The sequence below is a fragment of the Artemia sp. Qi Xiang Cuo genome, chromosome 13 (genome assembly GCF_049724085.1).
Source record: "Artemia sp. Qi Xiang Cuo chromosome 13, ASM4972408v1, whole genome shotgun sequence".
NCBI lineage: Eukaryota > Metazoa > Arthropoda > Branchiopoda > Anostraca > Artemiidae > Artemia > Artemia sp. Qi Xiang Cuo.
The window spans coordinates 16,103,825-16,125,880 of NC_142806.1; the positions used below are offsets into that span (position 1 = coordinate 16,103,825).

At 36.5% G+C, this 22,056-nt stretch overlaps 1 long non-coding RNA gene across 1 annotated transcript in view; it reads left to right on the plus strand.

Annotated features, from left to right (window-relative positions):
* LOC148945010 (uncharacterized) overlaps nt 1-22,056 on the plus strand; it is a 540,330-nt gene that overhangs the window by 28,108 nt on the left and 490,166 nt on the right. The gene's annotated exons all lie outside the window — the stretch shown is intronic.

Sequence of the window (22,056 nt, forward strand, 5' to 3'; positions counted from 1 at the left end):
GCTTGTTTTTTTATTGTTTTTTTTATTACGTATATGTTATTACGTATATGAAGGGGTTCTCCCCTTAATCAATACCACGCTCTTTACTCTAAAAGTTAAAAAAAATATTGATTCACAAACCCCTGAATCGCAAAGGCAAATTAATTAGAAGAGATCGCTCTTTTGACAGAAATAAAAAAAACTGTATCGTAAACAGTTAGGTATTGACTTGGGGGAGAACCCCCTCACATACGATATAATTTCTGTTCGTTTTAAGTTCTAATATTCCTTCTTACAATTCAGTTGAAAAAACTTGTTTTTTTTATTTAATTTCTGATAGTTTTTTAAATAATGCTTGTAAATCCGGTGCCCCCTTCATATAACGGTCTTTTACTCCAAAGAAACATCCACCCCGGAAATATTACCCATAGTAACCCCCTCCTCTAACCCCCCCCCTCGTCCAAAAAAAATCCTTCCTGAAAATGGTTGTATACCTTCCAATAACCAATAAATAATGCTGGCAAGTCCGGCGTCCCTTTCATGGCAATTTCCCTTCCCCCATGAAAACTTCCTTCATGAACAGATCCTCCAAGATAACCACCGTCCCCCCCATCCCACCCACAAACAGAAAAAAAACCTCCTGAAAACTTCTGTATGCTTCCCAATAACCAATACTATATGTTAACATTGGGTAAAGTTCATAACTTTTAGCCCTCCCTCTGGGAACTTCGGGGGATTAAGTCATCCTAAAAGACATATTTATCATATTTTTGACCATGCTGTACAAAATGGCTATCTCAAAATTTTGATCCGGTGACTTTGGGAAAAAAAATGAGCGTGGGAGGGGGCCTAGTTGCCCTCCATTTTTTTTGGTCACTTAAAAAGGGAACTAGAACTTTTAATTTCCGTTCCAATGAGCCCTCTCACGATAATCTAGGACCACTGGGTCGATTCTATCAGCCCTGGGAAAAAAACAAACAAACAGATAAATAAACACGCATCCGTAATCTTTCTTCTGGCAAAAAATGTAAAATTTCACATTTTTGTAGATAGGAGCTTGAAACCTCTACAGTAGGGTTCTCTGATACGCTGAATATGATGGTGTGAATTTCATTAAGGTTCTATAATTTGTAGGGGGTCTTTCCCCCTTTTTGCGAAAATCAGCCAAATTTTCTCAGGCACGTAACTTTTGATGGGTATTACTAAACTTGATGAAAGTTATATATTTGAAATCAGCATTGAAATCTGATTCTTTTGATATATCTATTGGTATCAAAAACCCGTTTTCTAGAGTTTCGGTTACCATTGAGCCGGGTCGCTCCTTACTTACAGTTCGTTACCACGAACTGTTTGATATGGAAAAAATTAGGGAGCACTGTGTACATGGTAGAACTTGTTAGCCAAAACAGAAGTAGAGTTGACCACAAAGATGTAACATTGAAAACACTGTCACTTTTGATTTCCGAAAGTGTCCTTGCTGAAGAGCATGACAGAATTGTATCTGCCCAGGCGGTTCCTTCACTTGCTCGGAAAACCGAATTTTAACAAGAGGAGGTGAGAAGCGATCTTGACGAACTTTGGAACTTAATTTTCAAACAGTTCGTGGTAACAAACTGTAAGTAAGGAGCGACCCGGCTCAATGGTAACCGAAACTCTAAAAAACGAAATTTTGATGCCAATAGATAAATTCAAAGAATCAAATTGTAATGCTGCTTTCAAATATATAAGTTTCATCAAGTTTAGTATTACCCATCAAAAGTTACGTGCCTAAGGAAATTTGGCTGATTTTAGAAAAAAAGGAAGAAAGACCCCCTAAAAATTATAGAACCTTAATGAAAATCACATCATCATATTCGGCGTATCAGAGAACCCTACTGTAGAGGTTTCAAGCACCTATCTACAAAAATGTAGAATTTTGCATTTTTTGCCAAAAGAAAGATGACGGATGCGTTTTTATTTGTTTCTTTGTATTTTTCTTTGTTTTTTTTCCAGGGGTGATCGTATCGACCCAGTGGTCCTATAATATCGTGGGAGGGCTCATTGGAACGGATATTAAAAGTTATAGTGCCCTTTTTAAGTGACCAAAAAAACGGAGGGAAACTAGGCCCCCTCCCACGCTCATTTTTTCCTAAAGTCACCCGATCAAAATTTTGAGATAACCATTTTGTTCAGCATGGTCGAAAGTATGATTACTTTGTCTTTTAGGATGACTTAATCCCCCGAAGTCCCCGAGGGAAGGGCTGAAGGTTGTGAGCTTTACCCAATGTTAACATATAGTATTGGTTATTTGGAAGTATACAGACGTTTTCAGGGGGGATTTTTTCTGGTAGGTGGGGGGATGGGGGTTTATATGGGAGGATCTTTCCATGAAGGAAGTTTTCATGAGGGAAGGGACACTGTTATGAAGGGGGTGCCGGATTTCCCAGCATTATTTAAAAAAAAAATCAGAAATTAAATATAAAAAAAAACAAGTTTTTCAACTGAAAGCAAGGAGCACAAACAAAACTTAAAACGAAAACAAAAAATTACGTATATGATTGGGTTCACCCCCCCCCCCCAGTCAATACCTCGCTCTATAAGCCAAAGATTTTTTAGTCCTTTCATAAGAGCTATTTATTCTAATTAACGGCCTTTGTGATTAAGGGGTCATTCTAAAGAATTGGAACAAAATTCGAACTTTAGCTTAAAGAACAAAATATTAAATAGGGGGCGAACCCCTTAATATGTGAATCTGTGAATATAGAAGTTCGCTACGTAAGTTAATTCGTAAGTTACGTATATTTATTACTATTAAAAACGTTTGTAAATAAAATTAAACAAGTTTCGAGACAGCCATTTAGCGAAAAAAAAGTAAAATTAATATGCAAATTTTGTTTTAACTATTCATGTACGGTGAGCCAAAATCAAAACCTGCATTTATTCAAAATCATTCAGAAATTAAATAACAAAAAAGTTTTTTTAACTGAAAGTAAGGAACGACGTAAAAACTTAAAACGAACAGAAATTATTCTGTACAGGAAAGGGGCTGTCCCCTCCTCAACGCCTCGCTCTTTGCGCTAAAGTTTGACTATCTCACAACTATATTTTTTTAAGCAATAAAAAACTTTAGCGTAAAGAGCGAGGCGTTGAGGATGTGACAGCCCCTTTCATATACGGAATAATTTCTGTTCGTTTTAAGTTTTAACGTCGTTCCTTACTTTCAGTAAAAAAAAAAACTTATTTTTTTTATTTCATTGACGAAAAAAACATGTTATTCGCGTAGCCACTGCAGAAGTGAATCCGTCAGTTTTCTGGTCTGCCTTAAGAAAAAGTAAAAATGCCAAGGAGGAAGAAAATTACAAGAAATTTTGTGATTCTATGTTGTTGTTATGTGGTCTACCCAGTCTTCGGCAACAGCTGAAAGACAATTTACGCTGCTTGATTTTATCAAGACCAAATTACGAAACGGTCTTCTAATACAAACGACTAGTTGTTTGATGCATGTGAAGCAACTAATTTGGCGTTCTGGAACGTCGCTGGAATCCTGGATTATACATTTGAAATTTGTAAGAAATACTCCGATTTGCAAAAAGCTAGCAAAGGAAGAAAGAATGTTGACTCTTATGCTGACCATATCTTTCAAGAGGAATTCTCGTTAGATGAGCTCGTTTTCTCGTTAGATTTACTTATTAGGAATTCTCGTTTGGTTTACACGTTTCTAGAAGTTTTGTGCTCGTAGTAAATGATTCTTTTTTGTTTTCTTTATAAGTCGCCCTCATTGGACGCTTTGAAAGAAGTTTATAAAGTGTCTTTTGATCAATACCCCAAGTGACAAGAAATACAGCCTCTAAATTTTGAGATGTCAAGCTGGACATATTGTACACACATTTTATACATAATACGGATATATTTCGGCTATAAATGACATACTTTTAGATCTTCTGGGGACATATTCGTGACCGAAAAAGGTGGTAACCCTGGTGTGTTGTTATAAGTTATGGTTCGTTTACACATTGCGGAAATTCATACGGATTTAGCAATCCGTGCGGAAATTCCGTCCGTTTTCATGCTAGAAAAAATCTCTAGCTTTCCGCAACGTTTTGGTCAAATCAGGACGGAATCTTGGCAAGGTTTTTAAATGAATAAAACTATGAGTAAGGATTATCAAAAACTGCACGATCTTATAATTTTGGTTCAAGGTTACTCCATCTTGTATGATCCTGCGCACCCAGGCTATAAGAAAACTAACAAAAAACGGTGTCATTTGGCTCTCTATTGCTCAACAGCTTTCAGAAGAGGGTGAAAACATAAAACCCTTCTTGATGTTTTGATGATAGCTACAGGGGATATCCATCATATGGCTACCAATAAGTCCTTTCACCCCTTTGACTGTAGGTCACGCTGTTGCAATAGGCTAATTTCAAATCTTTGTCTTAAAACGCAGCGTTATTTTAGCCATAGTTCGAACAGAAACGGACTGATTTCTGCAATGTGTAAACGAACCATTAGTCTATATGATCTTCAGGGTTGTTAACTTTTTGGTCAATGAATATGTCCCTTGAGCATCCAAAAATGTGTCCTTTTCAGCCAAATGATGTCCATATTTTGTCTATAATATGTCCATCTTGAAATCTCAGAAACTAGTTTTTTTACGACTTGTAAACCTCTTTCAAAGTAGTCAGTTAACATCCAATAATTAAAACGAAAAAGATTTATTTAGTTCATCCATAAAAATGAACTAGTGTGAAAGCACAAGTCATAAAAGCATGTAAACAGTAAAAACTAATTGTCGGAGCTTAAGGCTTATCTTCCTACAAGAGCTCCACCTGACAGGTATGGTCGGCAAGAGGGTCAGCATTTTCACTTCTTTTGGTAGCTTTTTGCCAATCAGAGTATTTCTTGCGCATGTCATAAGGTACAATCCAGGAGTCAAGCGACGTTGCAGAGCGCTAGGTAAGCTGAGTTGCCCCTCAATCAGGGGGGTGACATCCCCAAAGGCATATTTACTAGACCTCTTAACAATGCTGAACAAAATAGATGTCTACAAATTCTGATTGGATGCTGGTTTTCGGACTGGATAGGCGCAGGGGGGGGGACGGTTGCCCTCAAATCACTCTTGACTCTTATAAAGGCCACTAAACTTCAATCAAATGAGCCCCACCTGAAGTTTATACGACTACCCATTCCATAAAACCTTATATGCCCCTGGGGCATAACTTACAAACCTTGTCCCAGGGCTCTTACGGGTTGTGTAAACGCTGAGGGCATTGTTATATGTTCTTTGGACCATTTTTAACAACATTTATATCTAAAAATTTCTGTTGGATGCATCTAGAGAAAAACATACGTGTGTGGAGGGTGGTGGCTCCACCCCTCTCCGCCAAGGGTGGAGGGGAAGGGGCTTAGTCCAAGGGTGGCACGGCCCTTGTGTTTCAAGAATCGTTCTTTAAAAAATTAGACAAAAGGTCGAACATTAGCGTAGAGAGAGGGGTATTAAAAAGGGAGTAGCCCCCGTCATATACGGAAGAATTTCTGTACGTTTTAAGTTTTAATATCACTCCTTACTTTCAGTAGAAAAAACTAGTCTTTGTATTTATTTCTGACCTTTTTTCAGATAATCCCAGGAAATGCTTCCCCTCTGATGAAAATTTCCCGACGAAAAATTTCTCTATATAAAGTTCCTCTGATGTAAAATTTTTCCATCGGGAAATAACCCCCGGACAATTCCATCCCTGCTGCGAATCCTTCCCAGAAAATTTTTGCTTACGATTCTGGCTGAAAAATACTCCTTACCATACTTTTATTTGAAGAAAGACTTGTATTCATTTAGTTTCTGATCCTTTTTAAGGTCATTGGGGAATATCCCTTTTGGAAAATTCCCCCCCCCCTGAGAATTTATCCTGGTGATAATTCCCCCATGGAAATTTCTCCCGTGGAAAATCCCCCCCCCCAAAAAAAAAGATCCAAAGAGAATTCCAACCCCAATGAAAACTTCCCCCTGAGAGTTCCCTCAGAGTGTCTCTACATGCACAATTGGATCAACAACGAGAAAAAAAAACAAATAACAAACATTCTGTATACAAATTCTGGTAAATTCTCCCCATGTAAAATTTCCCCTGAAAAGTTAACCCCCAGAAACTTCCATCCCAATGGGAAATTCTCCCTATATAAAATTCGTCCCCAGGAGATCTTCTTCCTCCCTTGGAAAATGTCGTTATACTTCCCTATAACAAATAATATATGTAAAAATTGGCAAAATTTAATAACTTGCGGTCCTTTCAACAATATTGAACAAAATGGCTATCTCAAAATTTTGATAAGACGACTTTCAGGAAAAAAGGGCGTGGGACGGGGGCTAGTTGTCCTCTCATTTTTTGGTCACTTAAAAAGGACACTAGATCTTTTGCTTTTCGTTTGAACGAGCCTTTTTGTGAAATTCTAATACCATTGGCTCGATATTATCATCCCTGGAAAAAGCAATAACAAAAAATAGACACGACTCCGTGATGCTTCTTCTGGCAAACTCTATAAAATTTCATTTTTATAGATAGGAGCTTGGAACCACGACAGCGGGGTTCTCGGATACGCTGAATCTGATGTTGTTATTTCCATTAAAATTTTTTGACTTTCATGGGGTGTTTTTCACCTCTTTCGAAAATTTGGCAGATTTTCTCAGGCCCACTTATGGGTAACACTATACTTAAAAAATACTAATTATTTGGAGTCAGCACAATAAGCTAATTATTTGGTACATCTATTGATATCAAAATTGATTCCATATCATGAAGAATCTAATTTTTTCTTTTGCTAATTTTCATTTTCAGTTAGTAATACTTGATAAATAGATACATGTTTTTGCCTGACTACTGGAAGCCGGAAGCGATTGTTAACTAAGAAGGTGTCTGCTTGCCTATTATCTGGACTGTAGCGTAAAAGCAAGGATAAATAAAATCGTTAATAGGTGAAAGAATACAAACTTGTAAAGAATTTCAAGTGTATTTGCAAATACTTGTCTACGGGAAAGAGCAAGCAACTCCAAAAAATAATAACTTGTAAAAAAAATGTAGAAAATATTTAGTTAAGTAAATTCAGTGCTAGACAAGTGGTTTTAATACTGACTTGGTGCAAATTACATTTTTTTTTTTTTTTTTTTTACAAAAATATGTATCCAGCGGGGTAATATTCTTTTTTATTTCATAAATTTGCAAAATATATCCGTTTTATGTCCCAAATTACTAAAATATGTCCCTTTTTTGCCCTATTATGTCATTATGTCCCAACACACAGAAATATGTCCTTTGAACATAAAATATGTCCAGTTGGTAACCCTGATGGTCTTAGATCACACTATCTTTAAAAAGATTATGCTTGGAGACTTTCGATTCCTAATTATTCTACATCTAGCAACACTACGAAAAAATTCATGGGAATAACACCCTAATGTGTGCTGACTGATGAAGATCAAGGTGTCGATCTTCAATCAATTCAGCATTTCAAAAATTGTAATCCTATTTTAAAAACCTTTAATTTTAAAGAAACATTAACTTTGCATATATCTTTTTTGTTCAAAGGAGTTGTTCAAACGGCTTATACAAATTATTTCCTGCATTTTTCCAATTAAAATAATTTGATAACTGCATCTAATTTTGCTGTATTTCTTGATTAACAATTTTAAAATACAATTAAAAATCCAGAAATCAAGAGTTAATTTTTCAATTTCTTGCTTTAAATTTTAGGCATTTAAAATGTTTTTTCGAATGGCTCCTTTTTGATAAGCCGATGCAAATAGGAGAATAGCTGATGATAATACATTTCTTTATTAGGTAAAACATGGAAGATGTCAGAGGAATTTGAAACGTCTCAGAATTATTTGAAACCATTGACATTTTTTTATTGTTGAAAACTGGCAACTTGAGATTTTTTTTTTTCCTGAATAAACGATCTAGATGGGTCAAGAGGCGGAAAAAATTCGTTTAAGCATTGAATTTGGCAAAAGACATGTATTTAGTAAAACCCAAGGCTTAAGAATGGATTCTGGCTAGAAATAAAAAATTAGCAATGAAGAAAACGCAGCATTTTTCTGCAGGATTCTCTGTTTGGCGAAACACTTAATTATTTCTAGCATGAGGAAATTACATGAGGTAAGCTTGTTTAAGCATTGAATTTGGTAAAAACCATGTATTTAATCAAACCCATGGCTTAAATATGGATTCTGGCTGGAAAAAAAAATTAGCAATGAAGAAAACGCAGCTTTTTTCTGCAGGATTCTCTGTTTGGTGAAACATTTAAATATTTCCAGTAAGAGGTAATTAAGGTAAGATTCAGAAGATGTTCGTTTTAAATTACTATACGGACTACATACTCCACCACATACTCAGAATGAAAATATTGAAAGAATGATCACTCTATTTTTTCTCTCTCTCTCTCTCCTGGTATTTTGTTTTAATTGCTTCAACTGTTTAAATCTAGTCTTTAGTAGCAGATTTCTTTGCCCTTGTATCCATAGAGAATTAAATTTCAGTTCAACCGTATTGCACCCAGTTACAACAAATTATGCAGCACCGTAAAAAATTAGCAGCACCGTAAAACTCCCTCAATATATGAAAATATTTCTCTGTCACAGGCAGCGAAATAGCGCTGCCTAAGTAAAGAACGGTGTTGGCACAATGTATTGTTTTTGGTTTTGTTTTAGACCAGGGTACTTCGTATCGAAGCAGTTGTCGTAAAAATTTTGAAAAGGGCTCATTCGATTAAAAATCATTAGGGCTTGTGCCCTTTTGAATAGCCGAAAGAGACTCCAGAAATTATGTCTTTAAGGGTTACAGTCCCTCCACAGCCCTCAGGGCAAGGGTTTCAAGTTATGCCCTGGGGTCATATAAGATTTCTATAGAATGCTTTGTCGTAGAAACTTCTAAAAGGGCTCATTCGTTTGGAAACTGAAAGGGCTAGTGCCCATTTTAATAGTCGAAAGGTATTGGAGGACAACTAAACCCCTCTCACGCTCACCATTTCCCCAAACACGTCCAGTCAAAATTTTGAGAGAGGCATTTTGTTCAACGTAGTTGAAAGGTCTGGAAATTATGTTTTTGACGATGACACTCCTCCCCAGCCCTCAGGGCAAGGGTTTTAAGCTATACCCTGGGGGCATATAAGGTTTTTTTGGAAAGTGTTGTTGTAGAAACTTCAAAAAGGGCTCATTCAATTGAAAATTGAAAGAGCTAGTGCTCGTTTTAAAAGTCGAAAGTGATTGGAGGGCAACTAACCCCTTTCTCACGCCCACCATATCCCCGAACAAATCCAATCAAAATTTTGAGATAACCATTTTTTTCAACGTAGTTGAAAGGTCCGAAAATTATGATTTAGAGGATGACCAACCCCCTACAGCCCCCAGGGCAAAAACTCTAAGTTATGCCCTGGGGGTATGGAAGGTTTTTATAGAAAGTGTTGTCGTAGAAACTTAAAAAGGGCTCATTCAGTTGTAGATTGAAATGTATAGTGCCCTTTTAAATGGTCAAAAGCTATCGGAGGATGAATGCCCCCCCCCCCCACGCGCATCATTTCCCCAACTACTTCCCATCAACATTTTGATATAGCTATTTTTTTTAACGTAGGTGAAGGGTCAAAAAATTACGTCTTTGATTATGACAGCCTCCCAGCCCGCGCAGCTAAGGTTTTAGGTTACACCCTTGAGGTGTATAAGGTTTATGTATAAAGTGTAGCCGTAGAAACTACAAAAAGAGAACATTCGATAGGAAATAGAGAGGACTATTGCCCTTTTTAGTAGTCGGAAGTAATCGGAGGGAGAATCAGCCCCCCGTGCGCCCATCATTTCCCCAAACATTTCTGATCAACATTTTTATATGGCCATTTTCTTCAACGTAGTTGAAAGGTCTGAAATTATGTCTTTGAGGATGAGCCCCCCCCCCCTCCATAGCCCCTAGTACAAGGTTAGTAAGCTATGCCCTTGGGTCATCTAGGGTTTTTATAGAAAAATTTGGTCATAAAAGCTTCAGAAAGAACTCATTCGATTGGAAATGGAGAGGGCTGGTCCCTTTTTATTAGTCAAAAGCGATCGGAAGGCGAATACCCCCTCCCACGCTCATCATTTCCCCAAACACTTCCAATCAAAATTTTGAAACTACTATTTTGTTCAACGTATTTGAAATGTCTGAAAACATGTCGTTGATGATAACAAATTCCTCCATTCCTCAGGGCAAGGGTTGTAAGTTATGTCCTGGGGGCGTATAAGGTTTTATAGAAAGCTTGGTCATATAAACATCGGAGGGGGCTCATTGGATTAGTAATCAGACACTCTAGTGCTCTTTTTAAGAGTCAGAGTGATCGGAGGGTGAGTACCCCTCTCCCTCCCCAACCCCACACAAATACCTCGTATTATCTTGAAATGCATCTAAAAGAAATTTTGAGATAGCCATTCTATTAAAAATAATCTAAATATCTTAAAAACGGCTTCTGGGGTTGAAAAAAAAACAGAGAATAGAGGCAAGGGTTGCAAGTTATGCCCAGGGGGCATTTGAGGTTTTTATGGAAGGGATGGTTGTTTAACTTTAGAAGATTTCATTTTTTTGAAAATTAAAAGTTCTGACTCCTTTTTAAACGTCAAAAGTTCAAAAGTGATGGAGGGCATTTAGACCTCCCTCCCTCTCCTACAACCCCTCCTGTCACCAAACGTATCTGATTAAATTATAAGATAGCGATTGTTTCAAAATAGTCCAAAGAACACAAAATAATATCTCTGGGGAAAACCACAACTCCCCAGCGCCCTGGGGATAGGGTTGTAAGTTATTTTATGAGGGCATATAAGGTTTTTATTGAATGGGTGGTCGTATAAACATCAGATGGGGCTTATTTGATTTGAAATTGGAAGTTATAGTACCCTTTTTAAGAGTCAAAGTGCTTTGAAATCAAACAGCCCCCCTCCTCTCCACCCTCCACATTTGCCTTAATATCTCCAATCAAAATGTGGAGATAACTATTTTATTCATCGAAGTTGAAGGTTTCGGAAATTATGTCTGTGAGGAATACATATCCCCCCCCTAGGGAAAGGGTTGTGAGGTTGGAGGGGACTCATTGGATTGGTAATTATAAGTTCTAGTGCCCCTAAGAGTCAAAATGATCAGAGTGTAGCTACCCCCTTCCCCCCACACACACACAAACACGTCGTGTTTTCTTCAGATGAATCCAATAGATATGTTGAGACAGTCCTTTTATTCAAAATAGTCCAAATATCATATAAAAAGGCTTTTGAGGTTGATACAAACCACCAGAGCCTGAGGGCGAGGGTTTTAAGTTATGTCCAAGGGGCATTTAAGGTTATTATGGAATGGATGGTTGTATAAGCTTTAGAGACTGCTCATTTGGTTGAAATTGGAAGTTCTAGTTCAATTCTAAGAGTCAATAGTGATGGAGGTCAAGTAGCACTTCCCCTCACTACTCCTCTTTTCACCAAATGCATCTGATTGAAATTGTGCGATGTTAATTTTGTTTAGAATAGTCCAAAGAACATATAAAAATGCTTCCACGGTTGGCACAACTCCCCAGGGCCCTGGGGCAAGGGCTTAAAGTTATATCCTTGGGGCATATAAGGTTTTCATAGAATGGGTGGTCGTATTAAATTCACATGGGTCTAATTAGATTTTAAATTGGAAGTTATAGTGCCCTTTTTAAGAGCCAAAGTGATTGGAGAGAGCCCCCCCCCACACCCATCATTTCCCATAACAAATATCCAAACAAAGTTTTGAGACATCAATTTTTTCAGCATTTCTGAAAGGTAAAGTAATTATGCGTAGCAATAGTTATAGTAGCAGCAGTAGTATTAGTAGCAGTATACAAATAGCACCTTTTTTTCAATATCCCCTTCAACACACGATGAAATTTTTAACTTAATACCATCAACCAGTCCTGAAAAATTGCTGATACGTCCTCTTGACAACCTATAGGGGCATAGTGTGTTTTGATTTATTTCAATACCGTACAGTTGCAATATTGCAGAAAAATTTGTGCCTTAATACCCTTAGGTTTATTAGTTGTAGTAGTTGCACCAGTAGTTATAGTAGTAGCAGTAGGAGTACAGTTAATAGTAGTAGTCTTAGCTTTAGTAGCAGTAGTTGTAGGAGTGGAAGCATTAGTATTATGATGCAAATATTATCTTTTGTTAGTTCAACATCCCCTACAACAAAAGTTGTAAGTTTTAATTTCACACACAAAACTGTTCCTAGGATATTGCTGATTTGCCCTTTTGACAACCTGCATACGGATGGCAGGTTGTCATCCATACAACAGAAATATTCTCTTAAAATGTCATCTTCATATCTTCATGGGTTTGGGATTTTGAGCTGGCCAGAACACTCTGTGTATTCATTTAATGCTGTTTCTACGGTTACTGTAACTAACGACTCTAACAGCATTAAGTTGAAACTTTTCGGGAACGTTTAGAAGGAGTTTCAATTAAACAAAAAACCTATAAGCATGCAGGTATTAAAAGGGTATATAAGGACATAGGCAGCAATATGCTATCATAGCTAGTAGTATAATTGATATTTTAATGGAGCTAATTTGATTGAAAATTAAAAGTTTTAGTGCCCTTTTAAGAGTCAAAAGTTATTGGAGGGCAATCAACCCTCCTCTTTAGCTCATAATTTGCCAGACACTTCCAATCAAATGTCTTTTAAGACATCCGTATAGTTCAGCATAGCTGAATGGTCTTGTAACTATGTCTCTAGGGTTATTGGGTAGGTCAAGCCCCCACAGTTATGTACTTTGCCCATTATGCTTAAAAACTAAATATTGCTTTAAAATTAAATCAAAACACACTGTATTCTGGTTGGCAATAAGACATCTCAGCAATATACCAAGAACGACTGAAGGTATTAAGCTCAAACTTTTGAGGCTACTTCTATTACTACTTCTGCTCTAAAATTTTACTAAATCAAAAGAGTGTAATTGTATCCAGGCTGTGAAAGAGTATAAATATAATTTTTTGGGAATAGTATTAACTTTTATTTATCAGGTCAACTAGAGTGATGTATATGACTAAATTAAACTAACTATTTGTGTCATGATTTTCAAAAAGAGTTTATGTTGCTAAAAATTTCTGAAAAAGTTTCCCAAGTATAGCCTATAAATAGCAGGCCAAACTATGAATTCTTAAAGGAACACCGGAAAGATTCAAACTATTTTTTTCCTGAAAAAAAAAATTATAAAACGAACAGGAAATAATTAAAAAAAAAATTCCACAAAATAAGTTTTTCAAAAAAAGTAAAGAACTCCATTAAACCGAAAATGAACAGAAATAGAATCAAATGATGTACCTAGCCTACAAATGCCACAAATCAGTATCAATAAATAAATGAAACCCAAAACGAATATAAATTAAGATAAATAACTGAGTCAAAATCAAAACGAGCAGAAATTAACACAAGTTAGTCTCAAAAACCCTATGCTTTGTAAAAGCCAGAATATAATTTGTACTTTGCTGAAAAAAATTATTTTAAATGTTTTCACTTTTACAATTTTAAAAAATGAAAAGTTAACTAAGATTTTAAGGAATGAATATTAGCATATATATATTAAACTGACAATGCACATTTTTTTCAGTAAATTCATTTGATTTTTTTCTTCAGTAAAGTACAAATTTTATTTTGGTGTTTAGAAAGCATAGGGGTTTTGAACCCTACTCATATTAATTAAAAAAAAACAAGTTTTTTTTAACTTAAAGTAAGGATCGAGATTAAAACTTAAAACGGACAGAAATTATTCCCTATATGAAAGGGGCTGTCCTCTCCTTAACGTCTCACTCTTTACGCTAAGTTTTTTATTGTTTTAAAAAATAAAGTTGTGAGACAGAGTCAAATTTTAGCGTAAAAGAGCCGTTGAGGAGGGGACAGTCCCTTTCATATACGGAATAATTTCTGTTCGTTTTAAGTTTTAATCTCGATCCTTACTTTAAGTTAAAAAAACTTGTTTTTTTTTAAATTAATTCTGTAATATTTTATTGCTATGTGAGCAACTTTTATCATAGGCAGCGCGCTAGCGCTGCCTAAGTAAAGAACGATGTGGGCACAATGTGTTTTTTTTTCTTCTTCTTCTTCAGTCGGGCACTTCGTGTCGAAGGAGTTGTCGTACAAACTTCGAAAATGGCTCATTCGATTGGAAATTGGAGTGGCTAGCGCTCTTTTTAATAGTCAAAAGTGACTGAAGGGCAATTAGCCCACCCCCACGCCCATCATTCCCCCAAATACATCCAATCAAAGTTTTGAGATAGCCATTTTGTTCAACGTAGTTGATTTCCAGATTGACAATATGTTTTGAGAAGGACACTCCCCCACAACCCTCGGGGCAAGGGTTTTAAGTTATGCCCTGAGGGCATATAAGAACGATATTGGCAAAATGTATTATGTATTATTTTTTTCCTTTAGAGCAGGGCACTTCATTTGGAAGGGGTCTTCATAAAGACTTCAAAAGGGGCTCATTCGATTGGAAATTGGGAGTTCTAGTGCCCTTTTTAATAGTCGAAAGTGATTTGAGGGCAACTACCCCCTCCCCAACGCCCATAATTCCCCCAAACACTTCCAATCAAAGTTTTGAGATAGCCCTTTTGTTCAGCGTAGCTGATTTCCAGATAGAATATATGCTTTTGAGGAGGACACTCCCCCGCAGCCCTCAGAGCAAGGGTTTTAAGTTATGCCCTGGGGCCATTTAAGGTTTTTATAGAAGGCGTTGTCGTAGAAACTTCAAAACAGGCTCATTCGATTCGAAATTCGAAGGGCTAGCACCCTTTTTAATAATCGAAAGTGAATGGAGGGCAACTAGCCCCCCCACGCCCATCATTCCCCCAAACACGTGCAATCACAATTTTGAGATAGCTATTTTGTTCAGCGTAGTTGATTTCGAAATAGAAAATATGTTTTGAGGAGAAAACTCCCCCACAACCCTCAGGGCAAGGGTGCTAAGTTATGCCCTGGGTCATATAAGGTTTTTATAGAAGGCGTTGTCGTAGAAACTTCAAAAAAGGCTCATTGGATTGGAAATTCAAAGGGCTATTGCATTTTTTAATAGTCGAAAGTGATCGCAGGGCAACTAGCCCCCCCCCCCCCACCCCCACGCCCATCATTTCCCCAAACACATCCAATCAAAATTTTGAGATAGTCATTTTGATCAACATAGTTGATTTCCAGATAGAAAATATGTTTTTGAGGAGGACACTCCCCCACAACCCTCGGGGCAAGGGTTTCAAGTTATGCCCTGGGGGCATATAAGGTTTTTATAGAAGGCGTTGTCGTACAAACTTCAAAAAAGGCTCATTCGATTGGAAATTCAAAGGGCTAGTGCCCTTTTTGATAGTCGAAAGTGACTGGATGGCAACTAGCCCCCCCCCCAACGCCCATCATTTCCCCAAACACATCCAATCAAAATTCTGAGATAACCATTTTGTTCAGCGTATCTGATTTCCGGTTATAACATATGTTTTTGAGGAGGGCACTCCCCTACAACCCTCAAGGCAAGGGTTTTAAGTTATGCCCTGGGGGCATATAAGGTTTTTATAGATGGCGTTGTCGTAGAAAATTCATAAAAAGCCCATTCAAATGGAAATTCAAAGGGCTAGTGCCCTTTTCAGTAGTCGAAAGTGATTGGAGGGCAACTAACCCCCCCCATTCCCATCATTTCCCCAAACACATCCAATCAAAATTTTGAGAAAGCCATTTTGTTCAGCGTAGTTGATTTCCGGATATAAAATATTTTTTGAGGAGGACACTCCCCCACAACCCTCAGGGCAAGAGTTTTAGTTATGTCCTGGGGACATATAAGGTTTTTATAGAAGGCGTTGTCGTAGAAACTTGAAAACAGGCTCATTAGATTGGAAATTCGAAGGGCTAGTACCCTTATTAATAGTCGAAAGTGATTGGAGGGCAGCTAGCCCCCGCCCCACGCCCATCATTCCCCCAAACACATCCAATCAAAATTTTGAGATAACCATTTTGTTCAACTTAGTTGATTTCCAGATAGAAAATATGTTTTTGAGGAGGATACTCCCCCACAACCCTCAGGGCAAGGGTTTTAAGTTATGCCCTGGGGATATATAAGGTTTTTATAGAAGGCGTTGTCGTAGAAACTTCAAAACAGGCTCATTCAATTGAAAATTTGAAGGGCTAGTACCCTTTTTAACAGTCGAAAGTGATTGGAGGGCAGCTAGCCCCCCCCCCCCAAGCCTATCAGTTCCCCAAATACATCCAATCAAAATTTTGAGATAGACATTTTGTTCAGCATAGTAGATTTCAAGATAGAAAATATGTTTTTGAGGAGGACACTCCCCCACAACCCTCAGAGCAAGGATTTTAAGTTATGCCCTGGGGGCATATAAGAACGATGTTGGCATAATGTACTATGAATATTTTTTTTTCCTTTAGAGCAGGGCACTTCATATGGAAGACGTCGTCGTAGAAACTTCAAGAGGGGCTCATTCAATTGGAAATTGAGAGTTCTAGTGCCCTTTTAAACAGTCAAAAGTGATTGGAGGGCAACTACCACCTCCCCCACGCCCATCATTCCCCCAAACACATCCAATCAAAATTTTGAGATAGCCATTTTGTTCAACGTAGTTGATTTTCAGATAGAAATTATGCTTTTGAGGAGGACACTCCCCCAGAACCCTCAGAGCAAGGGTTTTAAGTTATGCCCTGGGGCCATATAAGGTTTTTATAGAAGGCGTTGTCGCAGAAACTTCAAAACAGGCTCATTCGATTGGAAATTTGAAGGGCTAGTATCCTTTTTAATAGTTGAAAGTGATTGGAGGGCAACTAGCCATCCCCCCACCCCCACGCCCAACAATCCCCCAAACAAAACCCATCAAAATTTTGAGATAGCCATTTTGTTCAGCGTAGTTGATTTCCAGATAGAAAATACAAATGAATATGCATTGTCAGTTTAATATACATATACTGATATTTAGTAATCAAAATGTTAATATTATTTGATTTATTAAAGTTATAAAAGTAAAAACATTTATATTTTTTCAGTAAAGTGCAGATTTTGTGCTGACCTTGGGAAGACATAGGGGTTTTACGCCCAACTTCTGTTAATTTCTGCTCGTTTTGAGTTTGACTCGGTTAATTATTGTAATTTCTGTTCGTTTTCGGTTTCATTTATTTATCGATGCTGATGTGTGGTAGTTTCACGCTTGGTAGGTTGTTTGATTTTATTTTCGCTTTTTTGGTTTAATGGAGTTCTTTACTTTTCTTTGAAAAACTTATATTGTGGAAAAAGTTGTTTAAATTAATTTTAGGTAATGACTGAGCACAATTCACCTAAACAAAGCCAAGTAGCTACAACAGAATAGTTATTTCGGTTAATGAATGAAATATATTTTTTTTTCAAATTAAAAGAATTAAGTTTTTTTTTAAATTAACAGAAACCTAATGCCCATCTTTTAATTAAGCGTGAAAAAGGCTTTGTGACGCCTAATCATTTGCGATCTTTCTAAACTTTTTTTCTGACAGCACGCTCGATTTAAGCAAGAACCACGAATATTTTATTAAAAGAGAATTTTACACCATCTTCTAGAAAAAAAATTAACATTTGGTATGCCTATTGATTTCTTAAAATTATACAAAATATTGTTCATATTCAGCATTTAAGTAAAACCAAACAGTTTTATTTTTGTTTTTAAATTAGTGTTGTTTCCATATAGAAGAAACTTAATATTTTTCTGAGATTTACAAAATTAATTATAATTCATTCATTAGCCAATTTAATGATTTCGCAGTGGATCACATCTACCTAGCTTTTTCATGCTCTTTAGCACTCAGCCGTCGCCAGAAATAACCTCTCATAGACCTCTCATCTCGCCAGAATCCTCTTATAGGAAATTAGCATTACAAAATCAGAACTGCTTCAATTTTTAGTCACTTTGGGAACTTCTATGTCAGAGGTCTTCTTTTCTGGATTAATTGAAAATCAAACTTTTCCATTGGAATTTTTGAAAGAAAAGTAAAGAGCTAAATTAAAGCATAAAACGAGGAGAAATAAAGTCATAAAATAACTAAATCTTCAAACGAACAGAATTATGAATATATTAATTAAAATCAAAACGAAAAAAAATTACATTGAATAATCACATCAAATATAAAGATAACAGAAACTGTTATAAATAAGTAAATAATCCTAAAACAAACAGAAATTAAAGTCAATAATCAAGTCAAACTCAAAACGAAATAATTACCACAAATACGAACAGGGTTACCATGTCCCTACACCCATTGAAGGCCATTTTTGCTTAGACCCCTGTTTTGGAAAGAGGACCGTACCAGGGAAAGGTCTTAGTATAGATGCTGCCTACAAGTGTCTTTTTTGTTTGATTTCTGAATGTGGTCCTAATAAACACATTTTTTCACTGGCATTAGATATCGCCAGGGGTGTCGTTTGAGGGGGGGGCAGTTTTCCCCAAACTAATTTGAATTATTATATAGCCCATGCCCCTTAACTATCTGTATATAGACCCTTCTTTCCCCCCCCCCCAATAAAAATACTGGAGTTACACCCCTGGATATCGCAGTTGCAGCAGGATCGAGGGGGCAGCCATTTTCAGAAATCATGTTTACCAGGTGGTGGGTGCCAAGTGTTGGCTGAAAATGTACCAAACATGGTGGGAAAAGCGCCTAACGGGGTGAAACTTTGCAATACATGTGGTGTTCTGAGATGCTCAACAGGTGGTGGAAAGTGGCCGCCCCCTCGAGCAACATATAACTCAGTTAATCATTCTTGGGCGCTGTTTGCCCTTTTGAGTAGAAGGTTAATGCTCGAATAGTTCGATATTAATTCATTGGTATGAAATATCTTGTTTTTGGGTTAGATAGAAAATAAATTCTAGTATTTTTAGTGTTTATTTAAGCAGAAGGTTTGAGACAAGGTAGCGTCCTTTCATTTATCATTTTCAATGTTACTACTGCTTCCGTCTTGGATTCTATTAGAACACCTCTTATTTATAGTCCTGACTTGGATCGCATATGTAGATGATCTACTTTTTCTTAATCTTCTAATTCTATTAGGGCACCTCTTATTTATAGTCCTGACTTGGATCGCCTATGTAGATGATCTACTTTTTCTTAATCTTCTAATTCTATTAGGACACCTCTTATTTATAGTCCAGACTTGGATCGCCTATGTAGATGATCTACTTTTTCTTAGTCAATTGAAGCTCTCTGGTCAAAATGATGGTGACATTTTTTTTTACTTTTTTTTTCAAACTTTGGTCTAAGTTTTCAACCTGGAAAATGTCAAATAGTAATTTTTTGTTTCTAAGCCGTCTAATATTATTAATAATGAGGTAAGAATTAAAGTTTATGACTTCCATCTGGAACCACCTGAGTCTCTTTTTCATAATTGAGTATTCCTTACGGGGAGGGTACCAATTCACATTTTATAGGGGGAGGGAAGGGACGGTCAAGGATTTTATTTCATTTTTTAATGAACATAAAAGAAGGGGTTAATTTTATTCCCTTTTTCAATTTTTTCAATGAAAATACCAAAACAGGTATTTTCTTATTATAGAAGGAATGGTACAAAAAATCTGGAGGGACACTTACCATTCCCCCAATTGGTGACTCTCCTTATGGTTCTTCGATTCTTCTTTGACGAGTAAATATGATGACATCTGTCCGTTATCGTATTTCTGCCCATTATCTGTCCGTTATCTGTCCGTTATCCGTTATCTGTCCGTTATCCGTTATCCGTTGTCCGTTATCTGTCCGTTATCATATTTCTGCAAGTTTTGGCAGTGTAATTTCTCACTGTGATTTCTTTACTAGAAAGTAACATATTTTTAATTTTGTAGCTTTGCTTCGCTCTTTTTTTGTTTTGTGGTCACTGAATTTTAGCTCTTCTGACTGTTCAGATGTTAAAACAACATTTTTCAATCTTAAGAAATTTATTGTTGATTGTCTGAATTCCATTCAACAATCTTCAATGATAATCTGTGATAGCGGAAAGATGCAACTGTTACAATCAAACAGTTCGTGGTAACGAACTGTAAGTAAGGAGCGACCGAGCTCAATGGTAACCGAAACTCTAAAAAACGGAATTTTGATACCAATAGATACATCAAAAGAATTAGATTTTAATGTTGATTTTAAAAATATAAGTTTCATCAAGTTTAGTCTTACCCATCAAAAGTTACGCGCCTGAGAAAATTTGGCTGATTTTACAAAAAAGGGGGAAAGGCCCCCTAAAAGTTATACAACATTAATGAAAATCACACCATTATCTTCACCGCATCAAAGAACCGACCTATAGAGTTTTAAACATCATACTAGCAAAAATGTGGAGTAGTCTGTTTTTTGCCATGAGAAAGATCACGGAGACCTGTTTATTTATTTGTTTTTTTTCCCCAGGGGTGATTTAATCGACCCAGTGGGCATAAACTACCGCGAGAGGACTCATCGGTATGAAAATTAAAAGTGCTAGTGCCATTTTTAAGTGACAAAAAAAATTGAAGGACAAATAGGCCCCCTCCCACGCTCATTTTTTCCAAGAGTCACCCGATCAAAATTTTGAGGTAGCCATTTTGTTCAACATAATCGAAAATATGATAACTATGTCCTTTAGGATGACTTAATCCCCCGAAGTCCCCGGAGGGAGGGCTGAAAAATATGAACTTTACCAAATGTTAACATATAGTATTGGTTATTGGGAAGTATACAGACGTTTTCAGGGGGAATTTTTCCTGGTAGGTGGGGGGTCGGGGTTTATATGGGAGGATCTTTCCATGAAGAAAGTTTTCATGGGGGAAGGGACATTGCTATGAAGGGGGCATCGGATTTCCCATCATTATTAAAGAAAAAGATCAGAAATTAAATTAAAAAAAAAGTTTCAACTGAAAGTAAGGAGCGACATCAAAACTTAAAACGAACAAAAAATATTACGTATATGATTGGGTTCACCCCCTAGTCAATACCTCGCTGTTTAAGCCAAATATTTTTTATTACTTTCATAAGAGCTATTTATTCTAATAAACGGCCTTTAGGATTAAGGGGTCATTTTTAAAGAATTGGAACAAAATTCGAACTTTATCTTAAAGAACAAGGTATTGACTAGGGGGCGAACCCCCTAATATACGTATTAAAAATCTATGAATGTAGAAATTCGTTACGTAAGTTAATTCGTAAGTTACGTATATTTATTACTAGTAAAATCGTTCATAAATAAAGTTAAACAAGTTTCGAGATAGCCATTTAACCAACTAAAAGTAAAATTAATATGCAAATTTGGTTTTAATTATTCATGTACGGTGAGCCAATATCAAAACCTGCATTAATTCAAAAACGTTCCAAAATTAAATAAAAAAAAACAAGTCTTTTTAACTGAAAGTAAGGAACGACGTTAAAACTTAAAAAGAACAGAAATTTTTCCGTATATGAAAGGGGCTGTCGCCTCCTCAACGCCTCGCTCTTTACGCTAGTTTGACTTTCTCACACCGCTATTTTTTTAAACAGTAAAAAACTTTAGCGTAAAGAGCGAGGCGCTGAGGAGGGGAGAACCCCTTTCATATACGGAATAATTTATGTTCGTTTTAAGTTTTAACGTCGTTCCTTACTTTCAGTTAAAAAAAAGTTGCTTTTTTTATTTAATGAATAAGAAAAGACACAACTTTATTAATTCAGTCGGGTCGTCGATTAGGCTATTTATAACCTATATACTGGAATCTTGAAAAGTTACTGATTTATAAACTTTGTTCATTTATGATAATTTATAGAATTTTACCGTTTGATATGTGCAGTACTGTTTGATTTATCGGTACTGGTGCATATCGAGCGATATTTTTATATATTTCGTTTTGTGGTATATTGTTATGGCGTTGCTGTTTTGTTTTTCTTCTTTTTATGCCTCCGATTTGGAAGGTTTAGTAAAATGTTTGAAGTTAACTTAATTGAATTTGCTCTTCGGCAGAGGAGGATTTTTACTCTATCACAAAACCAAGCTAATTTCGCATGAGCCCCGATGATGGACATGTTGAAACTTGGTAGTAGTGAATTTTTGAAATCAGTATATTCAAGTAGAGCTTTTGTCCTTAAGTACCTATCAAACACC